This window comes from Schistocerca gregaria, chromosome 6 (assembly GCF_023897955.1).
Source record: "Schistocerca gregaria isolate iqSchGreg1 chromosome 6, iqSchGreg1.2, whole genome shotgun sequence".
Taxonomy (NCBI): Eukaryota; Metazoa; Arthropoda; class Insecta; order Orthoptera; family Acrididae; genus Schistocerca; species Schistocerca gregaria.
This window is the reverse complement of record NC_064925.1, coordinates 286,754,147-286,771,188: the sequence shown is the minus strand read 5'-3', so window position 1 is coordinate 286,771,188 and position 17,042 is coordinate 286,754,147. Positions and strand designations below refer to the sequence as shown.

The 17,042-nt window shown below is 42.9% G+C and overlaps 1 protein-coding gene across 1 annotated transcript in view; it reads right to left on the bottom strand.

Moving 5' to 3' along the window:
- Positions 1 to 17,042, bottom strand: part of LOC126278432 (two pore potassium channel protein sup-9) — a 1,195,629-nt gene that overhangs the window by 778,966 nt on the left and 399,621 nt on the right. The gene's annotated exons all lie outside the window — the stretch shown is intronic.

Genomic DNA, 17,042 nt, shown 5'->3' with positions numbered 1-17,042 from the left:
TTAAATATACAGTGTGTCCCAGAAGGAATGATCAATATTTAGCGTTATGACTGGAACGATCAATCGAAGAAAAAAAGTTCTGGTAAACATGGGCTCTAAAATGTATACTTTAAGAGCTATTAGCACTACATATTCTTAGATACCATGCAAGAAATCTCTTCTCCAGCAAGCTCTTTGATTTCTATATTTTTGGTGGAAGGTCTTTAAAGTCACCAGTTTTCTAACTGGTTTATCGCGCCTTGCCAGCACATTTGTGATGTTTATACATTTAAATGTTTCCTGCAAACCCATATATAACAAAAATCACATTTACAGCTTTTTTATGTGACCAGTTTTCTAATTTGACATCATGAAGCCCGCCACTAGTTCCTCCCACCTATGCCAAACTCTTCATCCCGTAATAGCACTTGCAACCTACGTCTTGTTATTTGCTGGATGTATGATGTCTTCCCATATAGTTTTATCATCTACAGCTCCATCTAGTATCACGACTGTTAGTCTCTGTTCTCTTAAGCCATGTCCTATCAGCCTGTCCCTTCCTTTCATCAGCGTTTTCTACATGTTCCTCTGCCGTTTCTGCGAAGAACCTCCTTATTCCTTATCAGCGCGCCTAATTTTCACAGTCTTATCTAGCACCACAGCTCTAAAGCTTAGATTTTCCATTGTTCCGGTTGTTCCTGTGTGTATTATTCACTACCACACAAAGCAGTGCTCCAAACGAATATTCTCAAAGATTTCTTCCTCAAATTTCGACTTACGTTTCATGCTAATTAACACTTGACCGGTGGCAGTCTTTATTTTGCTCCCAAGGTAAACTTCGTCTACTTCGTGATCACCAGTTATGATTTTAAGCTTCTCAAAATTCTCATACCTGCCACTTCCCACTACCTTTGTCTTATTCCAGTTTATTCTCAGTTCATATTCTGTACTCATCGGACTGTTCACTCCACTCAGCAGACCCAGTAATTGTTCTCCACTTTTATTGAAGATTCATCAACAAATCTCATCACTGACATCCTTCCACCCTGAAATTTTAATCTCACTCTTTAATCTATTTTCTTATTATTTCTGTCAATCCTTCTTCGATGTATAGATTGAACAGCAGGGGTGAAAGACTGCATCCCCGTGTTACACCCTTCTTAATCCAAGCACTTCGTTCTTGGTCTTCCAGTCTTATTGTTCCGAACTGGTTCTTGTACTTACTTTTATGTTATTACTTTATGTTATTCGCTTTTCCCCTTTAGCATATTCCAAATCATCTTAGGATTTCTGACATCCAGCACTATTTTACATTCTCATACGCTTTTTCCAATTCTACAAGTCCTACGGATGTGTTTTAATTTTTCTTAGTCTTGCTTCCATTATTAAGCGCAACGTCAGAACTGCTCTTTGGTGCTTTTATCTTTCCTGAGACCAAACTGATAGACATCTAATCAATTCTGAAATTTTCTTTTCCAGTCTTGTCTGTAGTGAGAAGTACTGCAGATTAAAAGAAGTGAAAAAAACGGCTCTAAAGTGCATACCTTAAGAGCTATAAGCACTTGGTAGGTACAAGACGGTGTTTGACAGTTGTGAAGATGAGCAAATGTTCATACCTGTTAAGACACACTATGGGATCAAAGTTATCAGGACACAAGGCTGAAAATGAGTTACAAGTTCGTGGCACCGCTCACCCGTAATGCTGGAATTCAATATGGTGCTGGCCCAACTTTAGCCTTGATGACAGCTTCCACTCTCGCAGGCATACGTTCAATCAGTTGCTGGAAGGCTTCTTGGGGAATGGCAGCCAATTCCTCCCCGAGTGCTGCACTGAGGACAGGTATCAATGTCGGTCGGTGAGGCCTGGCACGAAGTCTGCGTTCCAACCATCCCAAAGATGTTCTGTTGGATTCAGGTCAGGACTCCGTGCAGGCCAGCCCATTACAGGGATGTTACTGCCGTATAACCACTCCGCCACAGGCCGTGCATTATGAACAGGTGCTCGATCGTGTCGCCATCACCGAAATCCTCTTCAACAGTGTGAAGCAAGAAGGTGCTTAAAACATCAATGTAGGCCTGTGCTGTGATAGTGCCAAGCAAAACAACAAGGGGTGCAAAACCCCTCCATGAAAAACACGACCATGCCGTAACATCACCGCCTCCTAATTTAACTGTTGGCACTACAAACGCTGTCATATGGCGTTCACCGGGCATTTGCCATAATCACACCCTGCCATCGGATCGCCATATTGTGTACCGTGATTCGTCTCTCCACACAACGTTTTTCCATTGTTCAATCGTCCAATATTTACGCTTCTTACACCAAACGAGGCGTCGTTTGGCATTTACCAGCGTGATGTATGGCTTATGAGCAGCTGCTCGACCACGAAATCCAAGTTTTCTCACACCCCCGCCGAACTATAGTAATACTTGCAGTGGATCCTGTGTGATGGTCTGGATGGATGTCTGCCTATTACACATTACGACCCTCTTCAACTGTCGGCGGTCTCTAAGTCAACAGACGAGGTCAGCCTGCACGCTTTTGTGCTGTACGTCTCCCTTCACGTTTCCAATTCACTATCACATTGGAGACAGTGGACCTAAGGATGTTAAGGAATGTGGGATTTCGCATACAGACGCATGGCACAACTGACATCAAATCCCCTGACCGCGTCCGAAGTCCGTGAGTTCCGTGGAGCGCCCTATTCTGCTCTCTCTCACGATGTTTAATGATTACTGAGGTGGCTGATACGGAGTACCTGGCAGTAGGTTACAGCACAGTGAATCTAATATGAAACACGTATGGTTTTCGGAGTGTCCGGATACTTTTGATCACATATTGTATGTTTTTAGAGCCTACTGTTACTGGACTTTTTGGCTTCGACTGGTCGTTTGTGTTATACCACTGACTATGGTCCATTCCTCCCGGGACACCCTGTACAAACATTAGCCTCAGGACGCATCATGCTAATATACTCCAGCCTTGACAGTGATCTCAATTCGGAGCAGGACAGAGTCCACAGACATCTTCAAGTACGGTGTATCCAATTGGATCTGCCAGACTGCGGTGTTGCTGCGTGGTACGTTTTACTCGCCTTTCCAAGTAGTGCCAGCCTTTCTCTGTTCAATTAAGATCAAGTGATTTAGCGGGACAGTGGAGGTGTGACATAGTACCTGAGTGTTCAAGCCAGAAATGAAAATATGCCGCCCTGTGAACACGACATAATGGAAGAAACATTAGCAGTTGACGATGGAGCGTGTTGAAGAAATTTGTACACGTTCACGATAACTTGAACGAGTGGTCTCAAGTCATGGTGCGAAAAACTCGCTCAAACTAACAGAGATATACCCCTGGCCCCAACGACATCCTTCACACATTGCGGGTAAAAAGCTTAATAGGGTCGTCGTCGCACTCGACACTGCCCATCATTTGAAAAGCGGGAAAATCGCGATTCGTCGGGCTACGCTAAAAGGCAGCTACTGTTCAGTTTCTGTAGTGTTTGACTCATTGAGGACGTGTAGCTTAATGCGGCATAGTGCGAATCGACGCACATGTGCGGCCGCACGTGTGTCATGATTCATGTTGACCATACACTCGATCTCCCACCCCCCCCTCCACCCTGGGTCACCTGGTACCAAGGTCGCCATGGAGCCTGTGGCTGTGGTGCTGAGAAGTTGGCTTTTCAAGCCGGCTATTTTGTCAACCACCCACGCCAGCAAAAGGTTGGCGACAGAAAGAAATCGCGCGTAATCGGTCATGGCCATTTGCGCCATGCACTATATAAAGGGGTATGTTAGGGTCTTAGTAACCATGTCTTCTGCTTCTTTCAACAGATCCGGAATATTTAAGTCAATTGAATGGAGAGCATTGTCCAGGTGTCCTATTATTACAAATCTGCTCAATTTGTACAAAGTAGAAACCATTTCGTAGTGTACTTACGAAAAATTCACTAAGTGCAGCTTCGGCGAGGTGAGAGGTAGACACAGTGTTCAGTAAGCTATCAGAAGACATGGTTACTAAGTCCCTAACATACTCCTTTATGTAGTGCATGGCTCAAATGCCCATGACCGATAACGCGCGATTTCTTTCCGTCACCAACCTTTTGCTGGCTGGGTGGTTGCCCAGGTAGCCGGCTTGAAAAGCCAACTATCTCAGCACCACAGCTACAGGCGCCAAGCCGACCTTGTAACCAGGGGACCCATTGGAGAGAGATCGAGTGTATGGTCAATATTAATCATGACACACGTGCCTTTGGAGGCATGCGACTGCAGACATGCACTGCATGCAGTTGTCTTCGCAATGTTTGCTCGCAAAATAATAGGATTATTTCTACCTGTAGCCAATGTCAGCAGAGCAGCTAATACTTTTGGGTGTGAAATCGACTGTCACTGATAAAGTGTGACAGTCATCCGTAAGCTCTGTCGGTACCGACCGTTTTACGACGACCGTTCTTACAACGTGCTGTAAGTAGGCTGTTTAGGTTTTTATGTTGCTAACGTCAAGTAGCGCTTTGTATGAAAATCACTGTCTGTGCTGTGTGCAGCCTGTGACAGGTTGGAGTTGTTGGAATATTCGCTATTGTAGTGTTGGGAAGTTTGATGTGAACAGCGCGTAGCGTTGCGCACTTGGAGGTGAGTCGCCAGCAGTGAAATCTTTCATTTGCTAACAAGGGAACCTCCCCATCCCACCCCCCTCAGATTTAGTTATAAGTTGGAACAGGCGATAGGCCTTGAAAAACTGAACACAGATCAACCGAGAAAACAGAAGAAGTTGTGTGGAACTATGAAAAAAATAAGGAAAATATACAAACTGAGTAGTCCATGTGCAAGATAGGCAACAACAAGGAGAGTAAGAGCTCAGGAGCGCAGTGGTCCCGTGGTTAGCGTGAGCAGCTGCGGAACGAGAGGTCCTTGGTTCAAGTCTTCCCTCGAATGAAAACTTTATTTTCGCAAAGTTATGATCTGTCCGTTCGTTCATTGACGTCTCTGTTCACTGTAATAAGTTTAGTGTCTGTGTTTTGCGACCGCACCGCAAAACCGCGCGATTAGTAGACGACACGACGTGCCTCTCCAATGGGAACTGGAAACATTTGATCGCAAGGTCATAGGTCAACCGATTCCTCTACAGAAAAACACGTGTGATATATTCTATACGACACTGTTGACGGCATGTGCGTCACATGACAGGACTATGTTGTCGACCCATCTAACTTATACACTTGGCGAATGGATAAAAAGATTCTTCTACCTTGCCCGATTTAGGTTTTCTTGTGGATGTGATAATCGGTCCCAAAAAAGTGATGAATACATAAGAGTTTGTCACATAAACTGCAACATATGAATGCAACAGTTTCACAGTCGCACAGTTTTCCCTGTGCTCTGTCGAAACATATGTTTTGTTTCGATGTTTGTTTAGGTGTAGCGTCCCCACACTACGGCGCAGTTACCTCACATCGGACGGACGGACAGATAATGATTGTCTGAAAATAAAAAAATTAAACTTTTTACTCGAGGGAAGACTTGAACCAAGGACCTCTTGTTGCGCAGATGCTCACGCTAACCACGGGACCATTTTTTGTTTTTTGTTTTTTTGTTTTCTTAAATCTCATTTTGTTCGTTTTCGTTCGTTGTATCTGCTCTGGTCGGATGTCGAAAGACACCAGTTTCAATTCGTTGTTGTTCCATTAACTCCGTTTGTTTATTGCAGAGGACAGCTAACCCTCTGACCGAACACGCTGAGCTACCGTGCCGGCGGTCACGGCGCTCCTGTGCTCACATTATCCTATCTCTCACATGGACTACTCAGTTTGTATATTTTGCTTATTTTTCTCATAGTTCCACACAACTTCTTCCTGTTTTCTCGATTGATCTGTGTTCAGTTTCTCAAGGCCAGTCCACTGCGCCAACTTATAACTAAATCTGAGGGGGGTGCGATGGGGAGGTTCCCTTGTAAGTATGCCTATCAGTAGTTAGTGCCTTCAGTAGATAGAATCTTTTACTTAGCTGGCAGTAGTGGCACTCGCTGTATTGCAGTAGTTCAAGTAACGAAGATTTTTGTGAGGTAAGTGATTCATGAAAGGTGTATGTTATTGTTAGTCAGGACCACTCTTTTGTAGGGATTTTTGAAAGTCAGATTGCGTTGCGCTAAAAATATTGTGTGTCAGTTTAGTGTTGATCAGAATAGATAAAGAGCGAAATGTCTGAGTACGTTCAGTTCTGCTCAGCTGTTTGAAAATCAAATAACGGAAGAGGTTTATCGGCACAGTAATTCATTAATTTTTCTAAGGGGATGTTTCATAATGTTACAAAGCTGCGAGTGATAACGCATTACCTGCAGAGAGGCTGGAAAGTCAGTTTTGCTAAACCAGCAAACCGAGCAACTTCACATAATGTGTGGTCATGGGCATGTCCAAATACGACAGTTCCTTTCAGCCACTGTCACGATTCCACGTTGATTTGTGTTACTGCACTGCTTCCATGTAACTGAACGGGCACTTATACACCAACACCAATTCACAGCAATGACCTACGAGCCTGTCAGCAGCAGAGCATCAAGTGATCGAGTGTTACCAGTTCTACATCATTTACAGCGCTCCAAGGCGGCTGGTGTGCACAATTTTTGCACGGTAATTGTAGGAGGAGGAGAATAAAATACCTCATTGTACAACACACAGTTCAGAATATAAGGACATAAACACCGTGATGAATGAGAAACTACCGCATCATGCTGAAGTTTTGATTTATTACTTCTTTACTACAAACTCAGTTCGCATGATATTCCGCGGACAGTGTGCACATGTACCTGTGGATTTAAATGAGAAATCATATGATTGTACAACACATTTCGGGAGATACGTCACAAACAGTGAGCAGCGTGAAAATGATACTACAGGCCGAAATTCGCAACATGGTGGTGAAATATGTGTACAAATACGTGTGAAATCTGTATACAGGGTGGTCCATTGATCGTGACCGCGCCAAATATCTCACGAAATAAGCATCAAACAAAAAAACTGCAAAGAACGAAACATATCTAGCTTGAAGGGAGAAATCAGAAGGCACTATGGTTGGCCCGCTAGATGGCGTTGCCATAGGTCAAACAGATGTAAACTGCGATTTTTTAAGTAGGAACCCCCATTTTATATTACATATTCGTGTAGTACGTGAAGAAATATGAATGTTTTAAATGGACCACTTTTTTCGCTTTGTGGTAGATGGCGCTGATGGCTCACAATTTTGGACGAACAGTTGGTAACAGGTAGGTTTTTTACATTAAAATACAGAACGTAGGTACGTTTGAAAATTTTATTTCATTTGTTCCAAGCGATACATGTACCTTTGTGAACCTATCATTTCTGAGAACGCATGTTGTATAGGGGTGATTACCTGTAAATACCACATTAACGCAATAAATGCTCAAAATGATGTCCGTCAACCTCAATGCCTATGTCAATACGTGTAACGACATTCCCCCCAACAGCGAGTAGTTCGCCTTCCGTAATGCTCGCACATGCATTGACAATGCTCTGTCGCACAGAAAGAAAGCCGGGGACGTCAGATCCGGTGAACGTGTGGGCCATCGTATGGAGCTTCGACGACCAATCCACCTGTCATGAAATATGCTATACAATACGGCTTCAGCCGCACGCGAGCTATGTGCCGGACATCCAGCATGTTGGTAGTAAATCGCCATTCTGTCACGCAGTGAAACATCTTGTCGTAGCATCGGTAGAACATTACGTAGGAAATCAGCATACACTGAACCATTTAAATTGGCATGGATAAAATGGGGGCCTCCCATAATACGGCACCATACATTAACCCGCCAAAGTCGCTGATGTTCCACTTGTCGCAGCCATCGTGGATTTTCCGTTGCCCAATAGTGCATATTATGCCGGTTTACGTTATCGCTGTTGGTGTATGCTTGGTCACTAAATAGAACGCGTACAACATGTCTGCCATCGTCCCGTAATTTCTCTTGTGCCAGTGGCAGAACTGTACACGACCTTCAATGTCATCGCCACGAAATTCCTGGTGCATAGAAATATGGTACGGATGCAATCGATGTTGCTGTAGCATTCTCAACACCGGCGTTTTTGAGTTCCCGATTCTCTCGCGATTTGTCTGCTACTGATGTGCGGATTAGTCGCGACAGCAGCTAAAACACCTACTTGGGTATCATCATTTGTTGCAGCTCGTGGTTGACCTTTCACATGTGACTGAACACTTCCTGTTTCCTTAAATACCGTAACTATCCGGCGAACGGTCCGCGACTTAAATGATGTCGTCCAGGATATCAAGCAGCATACATAGCACACGCCCGTTGGGCATTTTGATCACAATAGCCATACATCAACACGATATCGACCTTATCCGCCGTTGGTCCAAAAGATTGAAATGGCTCTGAGCACTATGGTACTTAACATCTGAGGTCATCAGTCACCTAGAACTTAGAACTACTTAAACCTAACTAACCTAAGGACATCACACACATGCTAGCGTGAGGCAGGAACGAACCTGCGACCATAGTGGCCGCACGGTTCCAGACTGTAGCGTCTAGATCCGCTCGGCCATTGTGGCCGGCTCCGTAGTTGGTAAACGGTCCATTTTAAGACAGGTTAATGTATCACGAAGCAAGTACCGTCCGCGCTGGTGGCATGTTACGTGATACCACGTACTTGTACGTTTGTGACTATGAGAGCGCCATCTATCACAAAGCGAAAAAAGTGTTCCTACTAAAATATTGATATTTCTTTATGTACTACACGAATATGTAAATAGAAATGGGGGTTTCCAATTTAAAAAAAACTCAGTTGATATCAGTTTGACCTACGGCAGCGCCATCTAGCGGGCCAACTATACCGCCATCTGGTTTCCCCCTTTAAGCTAGAAGAGTTTCGTTCTTTGTAGTTTTTTGTTTGATGCTTATTTCGTGAGATGATGGGCCCGGTCATTATCAGTGGACCAGACTGTATAGTTGACACGTGTGTATTTGAGCAATGTCACGGGAAAATGCTCACTCTAAAACACTGGAACAATTCCCGTCAAATTTGGTACACATAGTACGATGTGAGGTCCGCCAGTTATGCAACACACCTTTCTTTCAAGTACCCAAACACGTTTCAACACCACTGTGCTATCATCACTGGGTTTCCGATTTACTTAATCTGTAATGTGAGCACTTTTACTAAAAAATTACGAGATTATGTGGAAATTTAGCTCAAACAATAGTTCTTTTCTTTTTTAGTACTTTTACACTACGTGTTCATGATTTTACGGGACCACTTGTGTGTTATTTATTACAGGCAGCTTGTGATCTGCAACCGAACGATGTAGATAAGGATGTTTGTTGGGAATTAACCTATCATCTAAACGCAATTTAGTTTGTCGCGATATATCGCGCCTATATTCGTTTTTACTTACGTTTTCGTGTGCAAGCCCTTTTTTTCTCAGCATCATGGTGAAGTGTCGTGATGCACACGTGAATGTAACACGCATTTTCACAAATAATGTCGTGAAAGCACTTTGTACTTCAGCAGAACACAGTGTAACTGAGGTGGTTGTGTGTCCCAGCCCAATCAGTGTTCATTTGTTCACCGAGTTCGGCGCCAAACTTGTACAAAAACCAAATGTGTGTGAAGTGTTATGGTACTTAACTGCTAAGTTCATCAGTCCCTAAACTCACATACTACTTAACCTAAATTATCCTAAGGACAAACACGCACACCCATGGCGGAAGGACGACTCGAACCTCCGCCCGGACCAGCCGCACAGTCCATGACTGTAGCGCCTGAGACCGCTCGGCTAGTCCCGCGCGGCACACCAAACATGAATTTTGTTTTCATTTTATCTCTCTCTCTCTCTCTCTCTCTCTCTCTCTCTCTCTCTCTCTCTCTCTCTCTCTCTCTGTGTGTGTGTGTGTGTGTGTGTGTGTGTGTGTGTGTGTGTGTGTGTGTAGACTTGATCTGTTTGTGTTGACTTTTCTTGTAAAGTACCTTTAATGTGCTAAACAGTGTGCCCTTGCAGAGTGTAGTGTCTTCATTTATGACCTGTTTTCCTTCTGCTAATGCCTCCTGTATGTGGAAGTTTTCATCAATAATCAGTTTGCTGTATAGGCTGTGGCTAGGTTTTAGTATTGTTAAGTCTGTTTCTATTGTAGCTAAGAAGCATACAGAAAACACACACACACACACACACACACACACACACACACACACACACAACGTAATTCAAATTTGGCGCCGAAATCACGGGTGGACAAATTAACACTGACTGGGCTGGGACACACAACAACCTCAATTACACTGTGTTCTGCTGAAGTGCAAAGTGCTTTCACCATCTTATATGCGAAAATATCTGTTATATTCACGTGTGCATCACGACACCTCACTATGATGTTGAGAATAAAAAGGGCTTTCGGCACGAAAACGTAAGCAAAAACGAATATAGGCGCGATATATCGCGACAAATTAAATTACGTTTAGATGATAGGTTAACTCCCAACAAACTTTCTCATCAATATTGTTTGGTTGCAGATCACAAGCTCCCTGTAACAAATAACACACAAGTGGTCCTGAAAATCATGTACACCAAATGTAAAGGTATTAACAAAAAGACAGGAACTATTGTTTGAACTAAATATCCACATAATTTTGTAATCATTAAGTGAAAGTGTTCACATTACTGATTAAATACAACGGAAACCCAGTGATGATAGCACAGTGGTGGTGAAACACAAGGAGCTACAAATCCAAATGATGAATATTTGGTACACCCATTAGTTAAAATCTGGAAAGAAATACTGTAGGGATCATATTGGATTGTGATAACGTGAAGACAGAAAGGAGGATTAGAAATTGGAGAGACAGTGAGGGAAAAGAAAGATATTGGAGAGACAGTGAGGGAAAAGAAAGTTATAGCAGGTAAGAGGAGGGGGAGGGGAAGGAGAACAGGAAGGGGAAGAGGAGGGGGAGGGGAAGGGGAAGGGGAAGGGGAGGCGGAGGCAGAGGGGGAGGGGGACAGGGAGGAGGGTGAGGGGGAGGGTGAGGGGGGAGGGTGAGGGTGAGGAGGGGGAAAGCAGTAGTAGGAGGAGGAGGACGAGGAGTAGGGGAGGTGGTGGGGGAGTGGGAGGTGAGGGGGGAGGGGGGGAGGGGGAGGGGTGGGGGATGGTGACAGGGAAATTGAACCCAGAGAGAGGGCAGAGGAGGAGATCGGCAGAGAAAGGAAAGAAGATGAGATGGTGAGGGAGAGGGGGAGGGTTAGAAGAAGGTGACTATTAATTTGCAAATTCATTGCATTAACAAAGTCTGACTGGAAATTTGTGGTAAGTTCCTGTGGGACCAAATTGCTGAGGTCATCGGTTCCTAGGCTTACACGCTACTTAATCTAGCTTACGTTAAGGATCACAAACACACGCCCACTCCAATGCCTGAGGGAGGACTCGAACGTCCGACGCGGGGAGCCGCGCGAAGCGCGAACCATTGCAAGGCGCCCGCGCCATCTGATTGTAGATTCCTACTCCCAAAACCAAATACAACAGCACATAACATTAAGATTCTATTGTGTTTTTATTTTGACAACTGTATGTTCCCGAGAGACTCATGGGTTCAGCAGTAGAGGGTAGGAGGAGTCGGGGTAGGCCGATGAGAAGGTACCTGGATTCGGTTAAGAATGACTTTGAAGTAATGGGCTTAACATCAGAAGAGGCAGCAATGGTAGCACTGAATAGGGGATCATGGAGGAATTTTATAAGGGGTACTATGCTCCAGACTGAACGCTGAAAGGCGCAAACAGTCTTAAACGACGATGACGAACTGTATGTTCATTGTTGTTTCCTTTTATCAATTTCACATTTCTATCTGCACATCAAGCCAGCTCAATAAACATATATCAGATATTATTAGCGTGCACACATATCCAGCAGTGTGTGACGTACTTCCATTTCTTTTATTATACGCTGAAACATGCACAAAATTGGTCCGCAGCGTAACTAACAATAAATATATATGTAAAGGGTGCAGTGAATGGCGTTCAATGTTGAGAAAAGGTTGGCACAGAATGTGTGCCCCAAGTATTTCGCCAGTGAATTCGGTTGTAATATTTTTATGGTGCCAACACAGTTGCCAGCCATCTTAGAATTCCATTAATGCATGTGTCGTTCATATGATGATGTTGAACTGTTACTTCAAAATAAACATTCCCTTGAAATAATTTTACAGAGAAGTACCAATATGAATTATCTCACAATAATTTTAACACATGACTGTGTCATTCCTCTGCTTTGTTAAACTGCAAGGAAAAATAAGTGGACATTCATTTGAATTGATTTTATGCGGAAACAGCAACATCAGCCATCTTAGAATTTCAGCCAAAACCTCTGTCATTCGTATTTGCTGAATTGAGAGCGCAAAATAAACAACGTTCATATGCAATAATTTCATGGTGCAACACTGATTCGAGCCATCTTTGAATTTTATCCAGTAGCTTTGTCAGTCGTATGTTTCCGTTGAGCTACAAGACTAATACACACAAAAATTATGCAAAAGATAGTTTGGTAGTCATTGGTAACGTGTCATTTGACAAAAGAATGCGGAACACAGTCCAGATCTCAATAAATCGATGTGGTTTTGTGAACGGATGTGACATGATAAATGCAAATTTGGATGCGTGTCAGCTGATGAAAAAATTTCGCGAGTAAGACGTAATGGCTTCCTTTTCTTGTCCCTGAAAGGGCGTTTTTCATCGAGTATCACATGAGATGATTTGGTATGTTTCTCGCGACCATGAATTTTCAGAAAGAAACAAAACTTTGTTTGAATGAGCCGAACTATACTGAAGAACTTGCTGTAATAATTTTTGCTCGTCATTAGTGAACTGAATGTTAGTCAGGTTAGATTGGTTATGGAAACAAATGCACTTTAAAATGAGAATAAATTGTAGAAACGCGTTGTGCTCAGCACCAAAAAAGTAAGTAACTGCTGCAGTTTTTATCATTTGTATCATACAAAACGCATGAAGAGCCATACTTTTGGTACATTTTAAATGAAGAGTATCCATTGGTGATTTCGACAGCCATCACGCACTTAAACTTCGCTGCAATTTTGGAGTTCTAATTTCCGCGAGAAGGGCTTTCGCCGTAACAGAGCCCGTGCTGTAGGTAACTAAATTCCAGGAACTCGATAATTTCCTTTCGGGAATTCTGTTAAGGTACAGAGCTCATTTCATGTTGCGGAATTCGCTAAATGGCTGTGAGGCAAGCCTTTGGCTCACATATTTCCAGCATTATTCGAACAAATACAGAACAATATTCCTCTCTCTTTACCACGTTCGCTTTATTTCGGTTATAAAAGGATATGGGGAATGGGGAATTAAAATTACGCTTGTACACCAACCACTGATTGCCTGAATGTTTTGTGTTGTGAGATATCTTTCAGTGTACCTCACTGGAAAGCTATCTTTTCGAAATAAACACCACATTAAGTTTTACACTGTACATTTTCTTCCTTCCTTCCTCTCTCTCTCTCTCTCTCTCTCTCTCTCTCTCTCTCTCTCTCTCTCTCTCTCCTCTCTCTCTCTCTCTCTCGCAGTATCAACACACATACAAAACACAGAAAAACACACAAACACACACACACACACACACACACACACACGGAGAGAGAGAGAGAGAGAGAGAGAGAGAGAGAGAGAGAGAGAGAGAGAGACCAATTTTACCTTAATTTAGCGTGCGAACTGAACAGAACAGAAGGTCTACAATAGATCAGTCACAGATACAATGTGTGTGGCATCAACTAATTTAGAAAACTGCGATCTAAATTCAGCAGAACCGTGTGAAGTATTGAGCATGTATGGAGTCAGGGATTTTTGAGGAGCACCTGATCCTGCAGCATCGTGAGTAAGTGATAAAAAAAAATGTAGTCAACAGCAGTGACGGCCAAGCGCAGTGAGTGGCAGTTCATTGGTAGTGGTTTGATTCTCGCTGTTACAATAACATTTGCTTTTAATTTTGTTTTATTACTGCAACGTTAAGAATGGACAGTCGTTCGGGTGGCTGTCGCAGGCCGGGCACAGCGCACCTCGTATGCTAAAACGCGAATATGTATATTTTCTTTGTTTTGCAAAAAAACAGACATAATGTCTTACGGGACAACAGCAATCAGTGAAATTATAATGTTACTTAAAAGCCGTCTTGATTGCAAATATTTTTATTCATATGACCGGTTTCGGTTCATTCAGAACCATCTTCAGATCTGATATTTCAGTTACAGGAGTAACCCGTCCAAATCCAGCAGTTTTCACATGCTACGTCACATGTGAAAACTGCTGGATTTGGACGGGTTACTCCTGTAACTGAAATATCAGATCTGAAGATGGTTCTGAATGAACCGAAACCGGTCATATGAATAAAAATATTTGCAATCAAGACGGTTTTTAAGTAACATTATATTTGCTTTGTGTGTGAGTGTTGCTAATAATAAGTGCCTCGCTACATATGTTGTCACTCACTGCGGTCCATATGGATCCGAACCATTATACAGTCCTTTAAATTCCTGGTTCAGTAAAACTGACGATTCCAATTTTGTCTGCGGAGGCTAACACGAGGCCGTCAGACTAGTCTCACCAGTTTAGCTCAGACTATTGGAGTAGAGGCAGGTAAATGCCCCTTTCAGGTTCCTATAATATTTCACCTGACTGACCAATAAGGAAAGGAAAAACGCTGTCTAGAGACTTACACATAGCAGTTTACATATTAGCACTGTAATCCCATGGTTAGCACTATGAGTGGCAGTTTGTCACGTCTGGTTCGAATCCCGCAACTAGTACAATTTTTTTCACTTTATTTTATACCTCACAACTTTAAGGGGGGTAGGACGTCAAACGGGCCGACTTGGAGCAGGAGAGGCACCACAGGACATTTTATTTTCTACTGTCTATACTTTTACAAATAAATTCATAAAACTTTGTCAGCATGACCAGGAAGGATTCAGGATTCACACTCATAGCAGTGGAAGTGCAAAAACATAACAAAATAAATTTTTTAGATATGAAACTTCATCATTTTTTCACTTACTACTGGCTGCATTTGCTGCTATAGGTACATTTTTCTTCACAAGTAAGAGAGGTTCTTTGATGAATTTTGCACAGCATATAAACCATACATAGTATGAAACACTAAAATTTTCCAAATCTATTAAAAACTGTGGTACAAATTGAGATAATTAACTGCATAATTTGATTTTTTCTAAACATAATGTTTAAAACGTAATGGCTCATTCATTTTTTCATAAATTAAATAGATTCTCGAGTTTCAGACACCTGTAAGTATGGTTTGTGTGCTGTGCAAAATTCATCGAACAGTCTCTCTTACTTATGAAGAATGGTGCACCTATAGCAACAAATGCAGCCAATAGTGAGAGAAAAAGATGATGAAATTTCACATGTAACAACAATAATTTTTTTATGTTTTTGAACTTCCGCTGCTACTAGGGTGAATCCTGAATCGTGAATCCTTCCTGGTCATGCTGACAAAGTTTTATGAATTTACTTATAAAAGTATAGTCAGTGGAAATTAAAATGTCCTGTGGTGCCTCTCCCGCTCCAAGTCGCCCCGTTTGACGTCCTACCCACTTAAGCGATTAATTATAAAATGGTATTATATTTAAACAGTTCAGTTTAAATATGTAATGTTTTTTTTATTTTAGTTACAATTGCTACCCCTGTAAGTCAAAAGGTTATAGGGCACCACATTGTAGCACATTGATAAAATTTTTGCACGAGCCGCCAGTGAACGGAACAGCATAACCTTGTAAAGTATCCTCAGATCCGAGTGACGGTAGTTAGCGGCAAAGAGTTAGCAGGCTCCAGGGCTGCAAGCACGTTCTAGCCGTTGTAATGTTGGTGTCTGAGAAGTTTGTTCCCACCTGTTCCTGTCCACCACGGGGCGTGGGGGAGTCTTCCGCTGTGCTGTACAGATAGCAGACATACCGAGGGCCAGTACGAGTTCGTTGTTTTGTCTGTCCAGTGGGTGGCTGGCCGTGCACTACCAAGTAGAGCTAGCACCAGTGTAGAGGAACTTACGAGGTCAGTGATTGTATACAATATGATTATATACAATATGACTATATATTAATACTGCCTTTCTCTGACTTAGTCTAGTTCGTTGCCCATGGATATCCAGTAATCATTAATGTTGTGCCACGAGTTAATCATATTATATCTCTCTGAGAGGTGTTGAGCATATTTGCTTACCACTGTATTTTTGTTGTATCTGTGGGATACTGTGTAGAGTGCTGAGTTTTGCTGCGCTAATACCATTACTGTTGATCTTTTATTACAAAATTTTGTTCTGTTCATTGTCTAGTTCAGTTCTTTGAAACTTGCTTGTGTAATTAATTCTGTTGGCTTGGTTTTGTGCTTCCATTCTTCACACTTTGTTTTTCCAGTATGAATTTTAATTACTTAAGGATTGTTGTTGTTGGCAGGAGAGCCAACACCGTTCAACTGAAGGAGGCCGAAGTGCACGCGTTTTTGCTCACGCAGGCTGGTGTGTGGACTGGAACAGCAAATTAGATTCAAAAAATGGTTCAAATGGCTCTGAGCACTATGGGACTTAACATCTGTGGTCATCAGTCCCCTAGAACTTAGAACTACTTAAACCTAACTAACCTAAGGACATCACACACATCCACGCCCGAGGCAGGATTCGAACCTGCGATCGTAGCAGTCGCGCGGTACCGGACTGAGCGCCTGGGACCACTAGACCATCACGGCCGGCCAAGGGAATCAGAATGGAGAAAAACGGACGTAGCTGGTGGAATACATAACTTTAATCCATTTATGGAGAACGTCGCTCTTTATGGTACATGATTCACAATATCAATAGTACGGATAATGGCGCCTTGCTAGGTCGTGGCAAATAACGTAGCTGAAGGCTACGCTAAACTGTCGTCTCGGCAAATGAGACCGTAGAAGTCAGTGAACCACCGCTAGCAAAGTCGGCTGTACAACTGGGGCGAGTGCTAGGAAGTCTCTCTAGACCTGCCGTGTGGCGGCGCTCGGTCTGC